The sequence below is a fragment of the Salvelinus fontinalis genome, chromosome 4 (assembly GCF_029448725.1).
Source record: "Salvelinus fontinalis isolate EN_2023a chromosome 4, ASM2944872v1, whole genome shotgun sequence".
Lineage (NCBI taxonomy): Eukaryota > Metazoa > Chordata > Actinopteri > Salmoniformes > Salmonidae > Salvelinus > Salvelinus fontinalis.
Genome location: NC_074668.1, coordinates 39,466,006 through 39,483,569, shown reverse-complemented (window position 1 = coordinate 39,483,569; position 17,564 = coordinate 39,466,006). Strand labels below are relative to the sequence as shown.

Below are 17,564 nucleotides of genomic sequence, written 5' to 3'. Positions count from 1 at the left end.
GCTCAGGTAGTGCAGTTCATCCAGGATGGCACATCAATGCGAGCTGTGGCAAAAAGGTTTGCTGTGTCTGTCAGCGTAGTGTCCAGAGCATGGAGGCGCTACCAGGAGACAGGCCAGTACATCAGGAGACGTGGAGGAGGCTGTAGGAGGGCAACAACCCAGCAGCAGGACCGCTACCTCCGCCTTTGTGCAAGGAGGAGCACTACCAGCGCCCTGCAAAATGACCTCCAGCAGGCCACAAATGTGCATGTGTCAGCATATGGTCTCACAAGGGGTCTGAGGATCTCATCTCGGTACCTAATGGCAGTCAGGCTACCTCTGGCGAGCACATGGAGGGCTGTGCGGCCCCACAAAGAAATGCCACCTCACACCATGACTGACCCATCGCCAAACCGGTCATGCTGGAGGATGTTGCAGGCAGCAAAACGTTCTCCACGGCGTCTCCAGACTCTGTCACGTCTGTCACATGTGCTCATGTGCTCAGTGTGAACCTGCTTTCATCTGTGAAGAGCACAGGGCGCCAGTGGCGAATTTGCCAATCTTGGTGTTCTCTGGCAAATGCCAAACGTCCTGCACGGTGTTGGGCTGTAAGCACAACCCCTACCTGTGGACGTCGGGCCCTCATACCACCCTCATGGAGTCTGTTTCTGACCGTTTGAGCAGACACATGCACATTTGTGGCCTGCTGGAGGTCATTTTGCAGGGCGCTGGCAGTGCACCTCCTTGCACAAAGGTGGAGGTAGCGGTCCTGCTGCTGGGTTGTTGCCCTCCTACGGCCTCCTCCACGTCTCCTGATGTACTGGCCTGTCTCCTGGTAGCGCCTGCATGCTCTGGACACTACGCTGACAAACACAGCAAACCTTTTTGCCACAGTTCGCATTGATGTGCCATCCTGGATGAACTGCACTACCTGAGCCACTTGTGTGGGTTGTAGACTCCGTCTCATGCTACCACTAGAGTGAGAGCACCGCCAGCATTCAAAAGTGACCAAAACATCAGCCAGGAAGCATAGGAACTGAGAAGTGGTCTGTGGTCACCACCTGCAGAATCCCTTCTGTTTTGGGGGGTGTCTTGCTAATTGCCTATAACTTCCACCTTTTGTCTATTCCATTTGCACAACAGCATGTGAAATTTATTGTCAATCAGTGTTGCTTCCTAAGTGGACAGTTTGATTTCACAGAAGTGTGATTGACTTGGAGTTACATTGTGTTGTTTAAGTGTTCCCTTAATTTTTTTGAGCAGTGTATATAAAAATGCCAGTGCGGCTTTCCGGACCTCGTTGAAGAATGAGTGCGGCCCCCAGGGCAGAATGAGTTCGACACCCCTTGGCTACAGTGTCTGACTTTGAAGTGGGGTTGAGCTCTCACTCACTTGCTGAATTCGAAGAGCAGTTTCTCGAAGATGAGGATGGGTCCAGTGGAGCTAAGGATGATGAGGGGCTGACCACTAAACATACAGAACACTGTTCCTGACAACGCTGTGCCCAGGAAACTCTCCATCACACCCTGATATCGAGGAGAGAGAGAAGAGAGGGCAGGGGGAGAAACAGGGTAGGGGTGAGAGTAGGGAGAGAGAGATGGAGAGGGAAAATGAAGAGAGACAGACAGAGAGAAGTGGTTGTGAATGTGTTAGAGAAAGGCAGTATGCTATATTTCAATCTGACAGACAGTCTGTGCGAATCATCAGTAGCAGCCAGCCAGAGCACTTATCCTAAATGGTTTCAGTATGTGTTGAGCTGAACAAATGGATTTAGTGCAGTCACTGTTCCCATCCGTCACACACATATATCACCTAGAGTGAGTTAGCTACCATACCATTTTTTTTGGCTCATGTTCCATACTAAAAACAGTCTTTAGCAAATCACAGACTCAGAATTTTTACAATTTGAATCAGTAAATTAACTCATTTTAAATTAATTCAAGGGTCATAAGCCCTAACTTGGGTATCAGTCTGTTTGTACTAACGTTTCACTCATTTTACTCCGTAAATATGCCAAACTCATTGGCATTTGACACAGATTACAAGGGGTAGAATGTTAACACAACAGTTCTGGATTTCAGGCTACATCAGCTCTACCTGATAGTTGTCTGTGGCATCCCCCAGCAGGCCTCCGAAGGTGATGGCATTGGTTATGCAGCCCAGGTAGATGAAGAGGACTGCAGAGATGGACTGGATGTGGAAGCCTTCGTAGAAGTCACTAGGAAACCAGGGCAGCTTTCTCTTGATGTCCAGGAACAGACCTCCACAGAACCTGACAAAAACAGAGACACTCTGGTAATGATGCAGAACCTGACACAGCCACAAACACTGTGGTCTCCACATAACCTGTCACAGACACAGGCACAGACACAAACCCTCTGGTTATGATGCAGAACCTGCCACACACGCAGTCAATCAATCAAATGTATTTTCAAAAAGCTCTTTGTACATCAGCAATTGTCACAAAGTGCTTGTCACAGACACAAACACGTTGGTAATGGTGGTGCACATACGCTGTTTGAAATGCATGATCACCTGTTTTATGCATCACACGGACTCACTTCATTTCAGTCTGTCTGTCGTTTCACAGTGTGACAGGATGGGCCAATTGAACCGATGATGATTTAAAACTATAATATCAGGCCGATGAGGAATGGAGACGAGATGATCTTGGCTACACTCTTAGATTTTGCTATCTAGAACCTAAAAGGGTTATTCGGCTGTACCCATAGGAAAACCCTTTGAAGAGGTTCCAGGGACAACCCTTTCCAGGTACAACCCTTTGGGTTCCATGTAGAACCCTTTCCACAGAGGCCTCTACATGGAACCAAAAAGGGTTCTGCCTGGAACCCACATTTTTTTTCTCCTATGGGGACAGCCGAAGAACCTCTTTGGAACCCTTTTTTCTAACAGTATATTACTGAACGCCTGACCAGGAGGGGTCCATCTCAAGGTGTCCTTAAAAAAAATGCATCCCTCTCCCCAGTGGCAAAAATATTTTCATATGACCCTCGCCTTGTACTGTAAAATAAATTGAACACCCTCCACCTTCATAGGATTAACTCAAAATAATGTTTTACGACCACAAATAACAATAACTGTAGCGACCCTGTGCTTATAAACGTGGATATCTACTTTGCTTTTGTTGCCCAGTCGATGCCACGCAGGGCTATGAGCCAGAAGGTTGAGGGTTCACCGACCACCACAAGAGCTCACTCTCCCTGCATGATTCATTACTTCATAATCAGAGCCGGTTGCAGACAATGAACCTCTATGGGTAAATCAGATTTTCAACATTTTGATGGCATGTTAATAATTATACAAAATATACTGTATGCAACACATTTTCCACCAACACAACCAATAACAAACACATACCGACACGGGTTGCGTTTTCAACACCACAATAAATAGACAAACAGAAAACACATCCCTCCCTACCTTGTAGGCTTACCCAGTATGGAAGGCTTGGCTTGACAATCTCTGATTGTCATTCAACTTTTTGGTGTTGTATATTTTTGTTCAGTAAATAGGCTTACAATAATAACAATGACATACAATGATAATAATAAAAAGGATAAAAAACGAATTATTATAAATAAATGTAAGTTTTAAAATTGAATCCTACATAAATAAGGAGTTGTACAGTACCCTGCATTCTTCTCATCTTAGTCCACTACAATATTAAAATATTATATCCCCCTCTTTTCACTAGAGGCAAACTCTTTCTCCTCTATCTTTGGTTTTACTTCAATGAAAAGGGCCTCCATCTTTGAAATCAACAGTGACCTAGGCCAAGGCTCCTCTCTTGCTCTCTCTCTCCTCAGAAGCAGGCACATGTGTACGCAAGGCGTGTGAGAGAATGGCGCTGAAGCGCAAATTCGGGGTGTCGGCTATGATAGACAACCTCTCCTGGACAATTTGGCCTGCTACAATGTAATTTATCAGCTTTTTATTTTTTATCAGCCAAATGCCAGCATTTACCAGCTAAGGGAAACCCTGGAGCATTTTCCCATCAGACTTGTGTTTCCATCAAATTGACTTGTTGCAGATAAAAGTCTGTGTGTAAATACTGCTCGGATTGGAGAGGAGGCAGAGCATGTGATAAGCTTTCCTGAATAACCGGGCCTGCTGGGAGTATATGTGGCCACATTATTATAGGACAACTTGGGGGAGAATGATGATGTGCAACAGACAGCATATTCAGTATCAGCACTAAAAATACAGTCAGACTGGCCTGCTACTGTGTCTTTCTAGACCTTATAAACTGTTGAGTGGACCCACAACTGGTCTGTTATTCAAATTCTATTTCCACTGCAGCCTAGAGTAGGCTATATAATGTTGTACTCACTTTTAAACAATAATGCAATTATTCATTGCATTGTGATGTTGTAGGCTAGTCTAGGTAGAATAATTGTATTGTCCCTAAACAAGATGAACAGGTGAGATTTTTTAGCTGTGTGTCTCATGTCTTCACTGTTCGTTCATGCGCAATGATGCACCTGGCCTCTGCACTGCCTATCAGCTATTCCTATTTGTTCCTGTCGATTCATTTAAAAAATTGATGCTGTTTTTAATGTTGTTATGTGTGTTATGATTGCTAGTTGGCCTATTTCAGATCTGGACAAATATCCACCTACCACTATTGTCACTATGAATGGTGGATAGAGGGCAGGATAGACCGTTAGAATATACTGACCTGTGGTATAGTAAACATTTGCACACGGAAAAGCACAATGCATATGGGAAGTACCAAAACACCTTCCTTTCTATTGGGGAGGCGCATGCAAGCGGATGAGGAAATACGTCTATGATGGAATAAATTATATAGTAAAACCTCCAAAGGAGCAAATGTAAATCAGGGAAAAACACACTACCCTCCCCTGTGCCCAATAAAAAAAAATACACAACCCTCCCCAAAGCAAAAAAAAAAGTTTGACAACCCCCCCCCCCCCAGTAAATTGTGATCTGTCCCTAATCCATCCACTGGGTGAATGTTCCCAATGTGAATTAACAAGAGACAGGACGTTTTCAAGCACATTTAGATGTCCCAATGTCTCTTTAAAGGCCAGCTCTAGTACCAGTTACACTCAAGTACTCTACCTCATATTTCAATTCACTCAGTAGCATTTCTCTCTTATCCTAGTTCAGACCCAGTTCCTTTCATGTTATCATTCTTCCTAGTCTCTTAACATACATGCAAAAGGTGTCAATCCCAGTCCTCAACCAGTAGCCTACCTCCCAGTGTGTGCCAGCTCCTCTCCCAGTTCGTGAGCCACTGGCATCTCCTCATCCTCAGCGTGGCCTCCATTTCCTCCCGCCGTACCGTTCGGCTGACCCAGCTCATTCAGAGAGTGCACTGACTTCCTGTAAACAGAGGGAATACACACAGGAAGAGAAGTGTTGATGACAGAAATACTGAGAAGGACCTCATATCTGGGTCTTAGAGGTGACTTTTTTAAAGTGTGTGGAAATTATTAGGTAACGGAACTAACCTAGATTAAACTAGATTATAAAACCTAAATATGACTCCAACCTCTTGTCAGCCGTGGGCACCTTCTTAGGTGGCTCGATACGGATTTTGGGGTCCCACTCGCCAGGCGGCAGCACGATCACCTCATCCAAGAACTCATCTATACCTGCAATCAGATCCTCTCGATCTCTAGCCTTGTACGCCACATCACTAAAGAGCTGGGGGGGCGAGGGGGGAGAAAGATAAATTATTATTATTATTATGCACTGCACAACGTATCTGATATTAGGGCCTGTCTTGTCCCCTCATAAAGTAATGGGATGCAAACCCTGAGAACTATTCCAAATTTATGACCGTGGTGGGACTCTGTTCAAAACACCTGTCTTTTATGGTGAAATAACTGGCTGTTGCCTGTCTGACATTCAATGTTTTTTCCCATGATAGTGACAGGAGAGGCTGACCGTTACCAACAGCAAGCCATGGTGGCCTCATTATCAGTATGTAAAGTCCACACATTTTTGGCTGACTCAAGTTGCCAGACAATCAAGCCTGTATTTCCATGTCATCTGTATTCAAGAAAAAAAGGAAACATTGACAGACACTTACGTCATCCACCATTAGAGTAGCTATGGCTCGACCGATCTGATTATAGGACTTGGCTTTTCCTGTGGGCCCCAACAGAATAAACAGGAATCTGTGGTAGTGTGGGGAAAAAGGTACCTCAACAATGGCTCACAAAATGTCAAAAGATGTGCTCACATGGGCATGAGAACAGATACAAAGGAGAAAGTAAGGCAGCAATTATTTACAGTATGTGTAAAGTATGCTAGACCACAGACCACATTTTGTACATTTTTGTCATTTAGCAGACAATTATCCAGTGTGACTTACAGTCAGTGCATTCAACTAAGGTTAGATTAGGTAGTGTGGATAAAATAGACACCTCAAAAATGGTTTAGGGCTCACAAAATACATTTGCATGGGTATAAGAACAGATACGGAGAAAAAGACGAGAGACAGAAAAAAAGAGAGAGAGAGCGAGAGAAACACACAGAGAGGAGTAAGGGGTAATATGAATAGACATGGTAATGTGTCAGACAGGCAGGCAGACAGCCATTACCTGGTGGGCACAGGAACCTCTGTAAGTCCTCCCAGAGTGGTGGCCTGTGCCAGGCGGACAAAGGCTACAAAGGGTTTATCCAGGAAGTCCACCTCACCCACTAGCACATTTGATGCCTCAGCATCTCTAGGGATCTTTTTCATGAACTTATTCCTTAGCTATTGAGGGAGGGAGGGAGTCAAAAATAGTTGATACATCATGGCATATACTGTATGGTATGGACACTGGATTTCTTGTCAGCATAACTGAAAAAAACAAATTTGAGGTGAAACTGCATCATATTTTCAAGTTCAAGTCGTAGTTTTTTTATATACCCACATAAATATCACTATATGACACTAATAAATTATTCAAATACGACAGTGTAACCATACAATATGTGCTTATAATAGATTTATCCTTCTTGACATTGTCATTGTGTTCTAACAATGCCTTTAGGCTTCTATCTATCCACTCAATGATCTGTTTGAAAAACATAATTACATTTCACCTCACTACTCTTCTGGCAGCATATGTTTTTGCTGGATAACAAAACTGGTCTCTGAGCGTCAATTCTAATTCATGTTAAAAAAAAAATCTAAAATCCAATGTAGCCTGGGACTTGAATGTGTGAAAGAAACGTGGCCAACGGTATCACTAGCATACTGGTACATGATTTACTGTATGTATGTATGTATGTATGTATGTATGTATGTATGTATGTATGTATGTATGTATGTATGTATGTATGTATGCCCCTACGTGTAGTATAAAGCACTCAACCATAGACTAAACAGTGAGGGCAGTTTAAAAACATTGGGATAGCCTGGAAGCCAGTCTGTTTTTGCTTTACGCTAGCCAAATAGATGCAGAAACAGTCAAGTACCCAGAGATGTATTAATTCACATATCTACTGAGTTAAACCCAACGTATTTGTCCAGAACATGATCTCAAGACAATTATTTGGGCATAAAATTGTCAAAGAGACATCCGTTTCAACCCAATGCTTAGCACAACACGCCTGACCCATCCTCCATCATTCACAGCATAATAACCCTTCTAACAATGGAATTCTCCTGGATTTAAAGAGACCGTCTGTCTCCCTGGGTTTAAATTCTCCTTTTAAATCACCCTAAGAAAAGACTGAATTGTGAGGCAGCCTGCTCCCAACTGCTCTGTGACACTAACACTAAAACGAACCCAATCAAATATTTTATGAGAATTATAACAATGCTGACTCTCATCGGGGCTCCCATGGCAACAATGAAATACAACTGCAATACAAATCCTCTGCAGCATACAGCTGCTTGCCGCACTTAATTAAAATGTATATGTAAAATTCTGCACATTTACTGGTTAAATGGATTTTGAAAAGTCGGCACAAACACATACTGTATGTATACACAAACTCAACACGTTTTGCCATTGCAAAAGAAGGAATATGAATTCCTACAAACACTCTGGTTGCAATTCAATCAAACATCGTTGCGGAAAACTAATATAATTTCTGCACAAAGGAAGTGCACATTTTAAGTAATGTAACTACCCTAAATTAACTTAGATTAAAAAACCATTAGAAGACAATAATTCTGTAAAACCTGCAGTTTCGCGCCGCAAGGATGTTTGATTGAATTGAGCCTGCTGAGTTGTAATGTTGCGTTAGTGGGTCACCTGGTCTGTGCTCAGAGTGTCTGCAATGTCATTCATACTCCTACTATGGGCATGACCTGTAAAGCAACACAGTACATGTGAACAATTTATCATATCAATGTTGAGGATATGGAGAGTGTTCTATGTATCAAAGACACGTGTAAAAATCAACTTTTCATTCTTCAAATGAAATGAATTCATGACCTGAAGAGGATTAAATATGATCATTTTTCCTCAGAATCTTTTTAACAAGGAGGTGCTGCTTAGTATGGCTGGGGAGGAGGCTAGGAGGAGTCAATGCCCCCCTTTGGACTCCGAGATTTTTCTTTTTTTAACACCTGTAACTGCCATTTCCTGCAATCTAGAGCAAAAGATGAGCTTATATGATAACAAATAAAGTAAAACATGCAGTACCAGTCAAAAGTGTGGACACACCTACTCATTCAAGGGTTTTTATTTATTTTTACTATTTTCTACATTTTAGAATAATAGTGAAGACATCAAAACTATGAAATAACACATATGGAATCATGTTGTCACCAAAATAGTGTTAAACAAATCAAAATATATGTAATATTTTAGATTCTTTAAACTAGCCACCCTTTGCCTTGATGGCAGCTTTGCACACTCTTGGCATTCTGTCAACCAGCTTCCCCTGGAATGCTTTTCCAACAGTCTTGAAGGAGTTCCCACATATGCTGAGCACTTGTTGGCTGCATTTCCTTCCCTCTGCGGTCCAACTCATCCCAAACCATCTCAATTGGGTTTAGGTCGGGTGATTGCGGAGGCCAGGTGATCTGATGCAGCACTCCATCACTCTCCTTCTTGGTCAAAATGTCCTTACACAGCCTGGAGGTGTGTTTTGGGTCATTGTCCTGTTGAAAAACAAATGATAGTAGTCCCACTAAGCGCAAACCAGATGGGATGACGTATTGCTGCAGAATGCTGTGGTAGCCATGCTGTTTAAGTGTGCCTTGAATTCTAAATAAATCACTGACAATGTCACCAGCAAAGCACCCCCACACCATCACACCTCCTCCTCCATGCTTCACAGTGGGAATCACACATGCGGAGATCATCCGTTCACCTACTCCGCGTCTCACAAAGACACAGAGGTTGGAACCAAAAATCTCAAATTTGGACTCATAAGACCAAAGGACAGATTTCCACCGATCTACTGTCCATTGCTCGTGTTTCTTGGCCCAAGCAAGTTTCTTATTATTATTGTTGTCCTTTAGTAGTGGTTTCTTTGCAGCAATTCGACCATGAAGGCCTGATTCACACAGTCTCCTCGGAACAGTTGATGTTGAGATGTGTCTGTTACTTGAACTCTGTGAAGCATTTATTTGGGCTGCAATCTGAGGTGCAGTTATTCTAATGACTTTATCCTCTGCAGCAGAGGTAACTCTGGGTCTTCCTTTCCTGTGGTGGTCCTCCTGAGAGCCAGTTTCATCATAGCGCTTGATGTTTTTTGCGACTGCACTAGAAGAAACTTTCAAAGTTCTTGAAATTTTCTGCATGAAACCTTCATGTCTTAAAGTAATGATGGACTGTCGTGGACTGTCGCCAGTAAAGTAATGATGGACTGTCGCCATAATATGGACTTGGTCTTTACCAAATAGAGCTATCTATTTGTGTGTTGTTGTGTTGTGACCTACCTTGTCACAACACAACTGATTGGCTCAAACGGATTAAGGAAAGAAATTCCACAAATTAACTTTTAACAAGACACACCTGTTGATTGAAATGCATTCCAGGTGACTACCTCATGAACCTGGTTAAGAGAATGCCAAGAGTGTGCAAAGCTGTCATCAAGGCAAAGGGTGGCTACCTTGAAGAATATAAAATACAACATATATTTTGATTTGTTTAACACTTTCTTGGTTACTACATGATTCCGTGTTATTTCATAGTTTTGATGTCTTCACTATTATTCAACAATGTAGAAAATAGTAAAAATAAAGAAAACCCCTTGAATGAGTAGGTGTGTCCAAACTTTTGACTGGTACTGTATATTTTTTTTTACGTCTTTTACTTTTTTACATAGTGGCGCAGCGCCTCTCTTACATTCTTTAGGGACAACCCTGTAGTATTCTATATCGCTAATAATTTGATATTTAAAGCTGCAATATGTCACTTTTTGGGTAACCCAACAAAATTCACATAGAAATGTATGTTCTAGATCTGTTATTCTCATTGAAAGCAAGTTTCTATATGCTATATGTTTCCCGTTCTTAAGTTTTGTTTTTGCGTCTTTTACTTTTGGTTTTGTACACCAGCTTCAAACAGCTGAAAATACAATATATATTTCATAGCGTTTAGATGGTACAATGATTCTCTACACTATACTTGCTTGTTTTGTCATATAAACTGAAATTAAGCAAACTACTAGAATTTTAGCAACTAGGAAATGGAGGAGCGATTTCTGCTGAGTGCATCTTTAAGAGCGATTACAAGAAGTCACAGGAAGAGAGCGTGAAAGAAAGAGAAAAAGAAACAGACAGGCTCTAGAGAGATGATGAGAGAGAGACTCACGCAGACGACCATAGCCTCCTGATTTCATGCGTAGGTCCTCTGTGGAGCGGTTGAATGCGGCCGCTGCCCCTGGACTACGAGCTGAGGAGGAAATTCAAGTAAGGAAGACAGGAGACTGTCTGAGGAGATAGACTATAATGTATCCTTGGGGATAAAGTTGATTTAATTCAACTGAATAAAACTGAGAGGACTGCATACATTTTTTGTTGTTGATCATTTGCAATTAAAGAAAGTATAAGAAAGCCTGTGCAGTGGGCATAATATATATATATTTATGTGTATACGTAGGCTACAAATGTAAACCTTCGGAAGTACTCTAATGTGTATAGGGATACCGATGGCCATTCTTGACCATAGAGCAGAGGGACACTCACGGGCACCACCACCGCTGGCCTTGCCCATGTCAGCCAGAGAGCGGTGGATGGGCTTTTTGGTCTGGTGCCTGTGCTTCCTCAGGAGGACAAAGCTGATCTTCTCTCTCAGGTCAGGAGACAACATGCCCTCGTCTATCTGCCGCTCAATGATTTCATCTGCAGGAGAACGTTGTCTTAGTACTGTTTGTAGTATCACTCACAACCAACAGTTCATGTCCTTGTTGGTACCATAATGCCTTTCCTGTCAACTACTGGATGCTGCCAGCATCACTGAAATACACTGCACACACTAGGCTAACTGTTAATAGTACTAACTCTAAACATTAGGTAAGAATCACACAACACTTATTTGGCATGCATTAGCGCTCTGTAAAGGGGAATTTGTGATGCTCACCAACTATCTGAGGCAGTGAGTATCCCTCCAGATCCAGAACCACAGTGCCGGTCTGTAGACAGGTCCTGAGCTCAAACAGACTGTGCAGGGACAGGGTGGACACATGGGGCTTGCTCCACCTCTCTCCTCCGTCCTCCACCTTCTCCTCAAACTTCACCCACCTGCACCCCAGTCCAGGGACAGAAAGAGGGCATGAGTTGGAAGGGACAAATCACTCACGTCGAAACTGGTATGATGTAAACACTGACTGCTTGTCTTGGGAATGACACATGTCAACAATCAGACATTCATTCATCATGCATGCCATAATAAACATGAAACTCATGACAAAATTGGTGGGTTCTGGAATGACATCCGTCTATGCTAAAGAATTGGGATAATTTGTTCTATGAAATGTATTTTTGGTATCACCATACGCACGTTAAAATATAAATGAGCCTACACTACAGGTGACTCAGAAGTTCATAGCTATAACTATAACGTAGACCTTCAACTTCTTGGCATGAACCTGACAGACTTGATATTGGCTGTCAAGGCTGGCTTTTACCGTATGTTTCTATTATGTTTCCGTATGTCTGTGTGTGTGTGTGTGTGTGTGTGTGTGTGTGTGCGTGTGTGTGCGTGTGTGCGTGTGTGCGTGTGTGTGTGTGTGTGTGTGTGTGTGTGTGTGTGTGTGTGTGTGTGTGTGTGTGTGTGTAATCTATGGGTCAGAAGTCACCTAGCAGACTCTTTCCACTCCAGCTCGTCTCCGTCCTGCTGCAGCGTGTCCATCTCAGTGAAGAGGGTGGGGTTGGGCATGTCATCGTCCTCTCCCAGGATATAGCGGAGACGCTCCGCCGCAGGGGACACTGGGACAAACACACACACGCGTCAGACATCATCACTGCTTGACAGACTCATATTTACTCTGGAGATTTTTGACTTTTGTGGATCTGAAATATCAACATGCTTAATGTCTTCCCTGTGAGCCCACTTATTAAGCGGGGAGTTCCAAGCAATGGGGCAACAACAGATGGTGATGATTACATTACCTAATATTTAAAAAGGTCAAGCTGAATATTTGAATTTTTACTGAGTTGTTATAATTCCTCACAGACAGGGATGAAGGGATGGTAAACTGAAAAATTTAAGCTGATCAATTGGATCAGCAAGGGTAAAAACTTGCCGTTCTGTCTTACCCTTCACTTCAATGGCAATGATCTGATCTTGAGCTTGACAGCATTTCTATCAATCCTACAGGAACGTCTGTGACCAGAGGACTTGATCTCTACCACGAGGTGTCGATGCTTAGGCCAATTCAGCGACCTGACAAACAGTGCCTTCACAAAGTATTCAAATTTTGTTGTGTTACAGCCTGAATTCAAAATGGATTACATTGATTTTTTCCCTCACCCATCTACACACATTACCCCGTAATGAAATGTTAGCACATTTATTGAAAATGAAATACAGAAATATCTCATTTACGTAAGTGTTAGAGCCATTTCGATGTTAGAGACTTATTTGGGTTGATTTATGAAAGATATTGAAATCTATTGAGAATGCATATTATTGTAGAAGAATGTATGTAAACTGTTCATTATGTTAAATACAGTATGTATGTTAGAAGCCTTTTATGGATGTTATTGTGACACCAGGTGGACACCTATGGTTTACCTGTAAGAATAGAGAATGAGGGGTTATGGGTAAAAATGGTGTCAGTAACTCATTAGGACGGGTGTTTGCGCTTGATGGAAGACACCTAGTAGAGCTATAGTTTTCTACTTATGTAGTCGCTAAGGTTCCAGATGATAAAATCCCACATCTATGGAAACCCATAAGGAACCAGACCTGTATTTAGGTGTTTATAGAAGTGGCAATTTAGAAAAATGAACCCTAACCCTATGTCAATACATTTGGCAGCAATTACAGCCGTGAGTCTTTCTGGGTAAGTCTCTATGAGCTTTGCACACCTGGATTGTACAATATTTGCACATTATTCAAGATCTGTGAAGTTGGTTGTTGATCATTGCTAGACAGGCATTTTCAAGTCTTGCCATAGATTTTCAAGCCAATTTATGTCAAAACTGTAACTAGGTCACATAAGAATAGGGCGGTTGCAGTGACGGTATTACCATCACACCAGGAGTCATGACCGCAGTAAAATTCCACGTGAGTTAAGGTAATCTCTTATGCACTCAGGACATGCATTGTTAGTGCCCTAACCACCATCAGGTTGTTAATGGCCTGGTACTCAGTGCTCTATTGTCCCTCTAACCACTCTGACAGCAATGCCAAAGTATAATGCTTTAAAAACTCACCTCACTGTGATGATCAATTTGAAGAAAGTTCGAAAGCAGGTCGAAACCGAATGAAAAACATGGTCGTTGCGGATGTTGTTTCAAAGTTTAACACAACGAAACGAAATGGACAGCGCTTTCTACAGTGATGATGAATTAAATACACCTTATGCATAGCCTATTGGAGCTTATGCATATGCATAGACTTGTGAGCCCAAGCACGAAAGAAAAACATGAATTCAAATGATTATTGTGATGCTGTTACACAATACATAACCTACAACATATTACGCATAGCAGAAAAGCATACAACAAAACTGATTTAAGATGTCTTTGCTACAAACTTGGTCTCGCCTTTACTCCAAAAGTAAACACATTTGAGTATTCGCTTTGAGTGTGGACTGTATTATTATGCACATTGGATGGATTGGTTACCTTACGCTATACTTCAACATTTCTATCCACGAGTCTGGGAGAGAACAGCCAGCCCTAGGGGATGCTGTTAGTTCATTGATCGTGTAAGGCGGCTTACAATTAGCAATTATAGTGAATTTGATTTTGAATCGCCTAATAGGGAAATGTGTATATTTTCATAATGAATAGGCGGACGGACACCTTTAGCCACAGAATATCTCACCACCGTGCGTTTCCACCACCTCCTCTCTCTCCTTTACAGTATTCCTTCGCTCTCTCTTTTATTAATTTTCACGAGCACGCAGAGGGGCAGTCAACAGTTTAGTGAAATATTTTCATTGCGAAAACATGTTACTATCGATGTTCCCGAACAGATTTCACTTGGTTTCCCAAATTAAGCACTGGGGTAGCTGCAGGAACAGGAATGGAGAGCCAATGGCATACAGAATGTCACCTCTCGCACAGTGTCACGTCCTGACCATAGTGCTTATGTGTTTTGCTTGTTTTAGTGTTGGTCAGGACATGAGCTGGGTGGGCATTCTATGTTGTGTGTCTAGTTTGTCTGTTTCTGTGTTCGGCCTAATATGGTTCTCATTCAGAGGCAGCTGTCAATCGTTGTCCCTGATTGAGAATCATATATAGGTGGCTTGTTTTGTGTTGGGATTTTGTGGGTGGTTGTTTCCTGTCTCTGTGTTTTGTCTGCACCAGAAAGGACTGTATCAGTAAGCCACGTTTGTAGTTTTGTAAGTGTTCACGTTTTCGTCTGTCATTAAATATGTTAAACACGGAATACGCTGCGTCTTGGTCAGATCCCTGCCGTTACACACAGCCAGAGCATGCTCATGTGTGAAGTGAAATAAGTGTTGTTATATTTATCAGCTGCTCACATTAAGCACAGCTCCGCTATAAAACCGAAGTAGCCTATCTGGCATCATAGAAAAACAGACCGGCGGGAAAGCGCGCGGCCTCCATTTGATGTTGGAGTGCATACAGATTAAATATCCCCCCCTGCCCCTGTTCCTGCCCATTTAGTAATGGGCCATTCTAAATCTAAACTAATATGACATATTAGCAAAGACAAGATTAAATTCAAAATAGAAAATATGATCACTTGAGAGAACAGCTGTGCAGCCTGGGGCAAGGAACAAAGCCCAAGCTTTTTTTTTCTGACTTTCTCAAATGATCAATAGCCCATAGTCGTATCAAGCATGTCATGTTTTGTCTTTGATCTTCATGTCTTGTCCCTGTGCTTCCCTCTGCTGGTCTTATTAGGTTCTTTCCCTCTTTCTATTCCTCTCTCTCCTCCTCCCTTTTTCCCTCTCCCGCTCTCTCTCTCTATCGTTCCGTTCTTGCTCCCAGCTGGTTCTCATTCTCCTAACGACCTTATTTACTCTTTCACACCTGTCCCCTATTTTGCCCTCTGATTTGAGTCCCTATTTCTCCCTCTGTTTTCTGCTTCTGTCTTTGTCGGATTCTTGTTTGAGGTTAGCTGCTCTGTGTCCTTGTTCCGCCCTGTTGTGTTTTTGCATTTGTCAGAAGTTGCGTGTGAGCAGGTGTCTATGTCAGCTACGGTCTGTGCCTTCCTGAAGCGACCTGCAGTCGGTGGTCGCGTCTCCAGTCGTTCCTCTCTACTGACAAGAGGTTTTCAGTTTCCTGTTTTGGATTACCTTTGGATAATATCCAGGAACATCATTGTTTGTTTAAGACTGGAATAAAGACTCTGTTTCTATTACGTCGCTTTTGGGTCCTCCTTCATCAGCATAACAGAAGAATCCGACCAAGAATGGACCCAGCGACTATGGATTCTCTCAACACTACCGTCAAGTTCCAGGGAGCAATGCTCGGCAGACACGAGCAGGAATTGTCTGCTGCTCGTCATGCCGTTGAGACCCTGGCCGCTCAGGTCTCCGATCTCTCAGGACAGTTTCAGAGTCTTCGTCTCGTACCACAAGCTACTTCCTGGTCTTCCGAGTCTCCGGAACCCAGGGTTAATAATCCACCATGTTACTCTGGACAGCCCACTGAGTGTCGCTCCTTTCTCACCCAGTGTGATATTGTGTTCTCTCTCCAGCCCAACACATACTCTGGAGAGAGAGCTCGGATCGCTTACGTCATATCACTCCTTACTGGGCGGGCTCGGGAGTGGGGCACAGCTATTTGGGAGGCAAGGGCTGAGTGTTCTGACGTTTATCAGAACTTTAAGGAGGAGATGATACGGGTCTTTGATCGTTCAGTTTTTGGGAAGGAGGCTTCCAGGGGTCTGGCTTCCCTATGTCAAGGTGATCGATCCATAACGGATTACTCTATAGAGTTTCGTACTCTTGCTGCATCCAGTGACTGGAACGAGCCGGCGTTGCTCGCTCGTTTTCTGGAGGGACTCCACGCTGAGGTTAAGGATGAGATTCTCTCCCGGGAGGTTCCTTCCAGCGTGGACTCTTTGATTGCACTCGCTATCCGCATAGAACGACGGGTAGATCTTCGTCACCGAGCTCGTGGAAGAGAGCTCGCGTTAACGGGGTTTCCCTTCTCCGCATCTCGACCATCTCCTTCCATCGGCTCAGAGACTGAGCCCATGCAGCTGGGAGGTGTTCACATCTCGACGAAGGAGAGGGAACGGAGAATCACCAACCGCCTTTGCTTCTATTGCGGTTCTGCTGGACATTTTGTCATGTCATGTCCAGTTAAAGGCCAGAGCTCATCAGTAAGCAGAGGGCTACTGGTGAGCGCTACTACTCAGGTCTCTCCATCAAGATCCTGTACTACCTTGTCGGTCCATCTACGCTGGACCGGGTCGGCTGCTTCCTGCAGTGCCTTGATAGACTCTGGGGCTGAGGGTTGTTTTATGGACGAAGCATGGGCTCGGAAACATGACATTCCTCTCAGAGAGTTAGGGAGGATCACACCCATGTTCGCCTTAGATGGTAGTCCTCTCCCCAGTATCAGATATGAGACACTACCTTTAACCCTCACAGTATCTGGTAACCACAGTGAGACCATTTCTTTTTTGATTTTTTGTTCACCTGTTACACCTGTTGTTTTGGGTCATCCCTGGCTAGTATGTCATAATCCTTCTATTAATTGGTCTAGTAATTCTATCCTTTCCTGGAACGTTTCTTGTCATGTGAAGTGTTTAATGTCTGCTATCCCTCCTGTTTCTTCTGTCCCCTCTACTCAGGAGGAGCCTGGTGATGTGACAGGAGTGCCGGAGGAATATCATGATCTACGCACGGTCTTCAGTCGGTCCAGAGCCAACTCTCTTCCTCCTCACCGGTCGTATGATTGTTGTATTGATCTCCATCCGGGGACCACTTCTCCTCGGGGTAGATTATTCTCTCTGTCGGCTCCCGAACGTAAGGCTCTCGATGAT

At 43.3% G+C, this 17,564-nt stretch overlaps 1 pseudogene; it reads right to left on the bottom strand.

Moving 5' to 3' along the window:
- The window catches only part of LOC129853753 (electrogenic sodium bicarbonate cotransporter 4-like), a 28,298-nt pseudogene extending 15,954 nt beyond the window's left edge, over positions 1–12,344 (bottom strand).
- Positions 12,345–17,564: the final 5,220 nt, after the last annotated feature.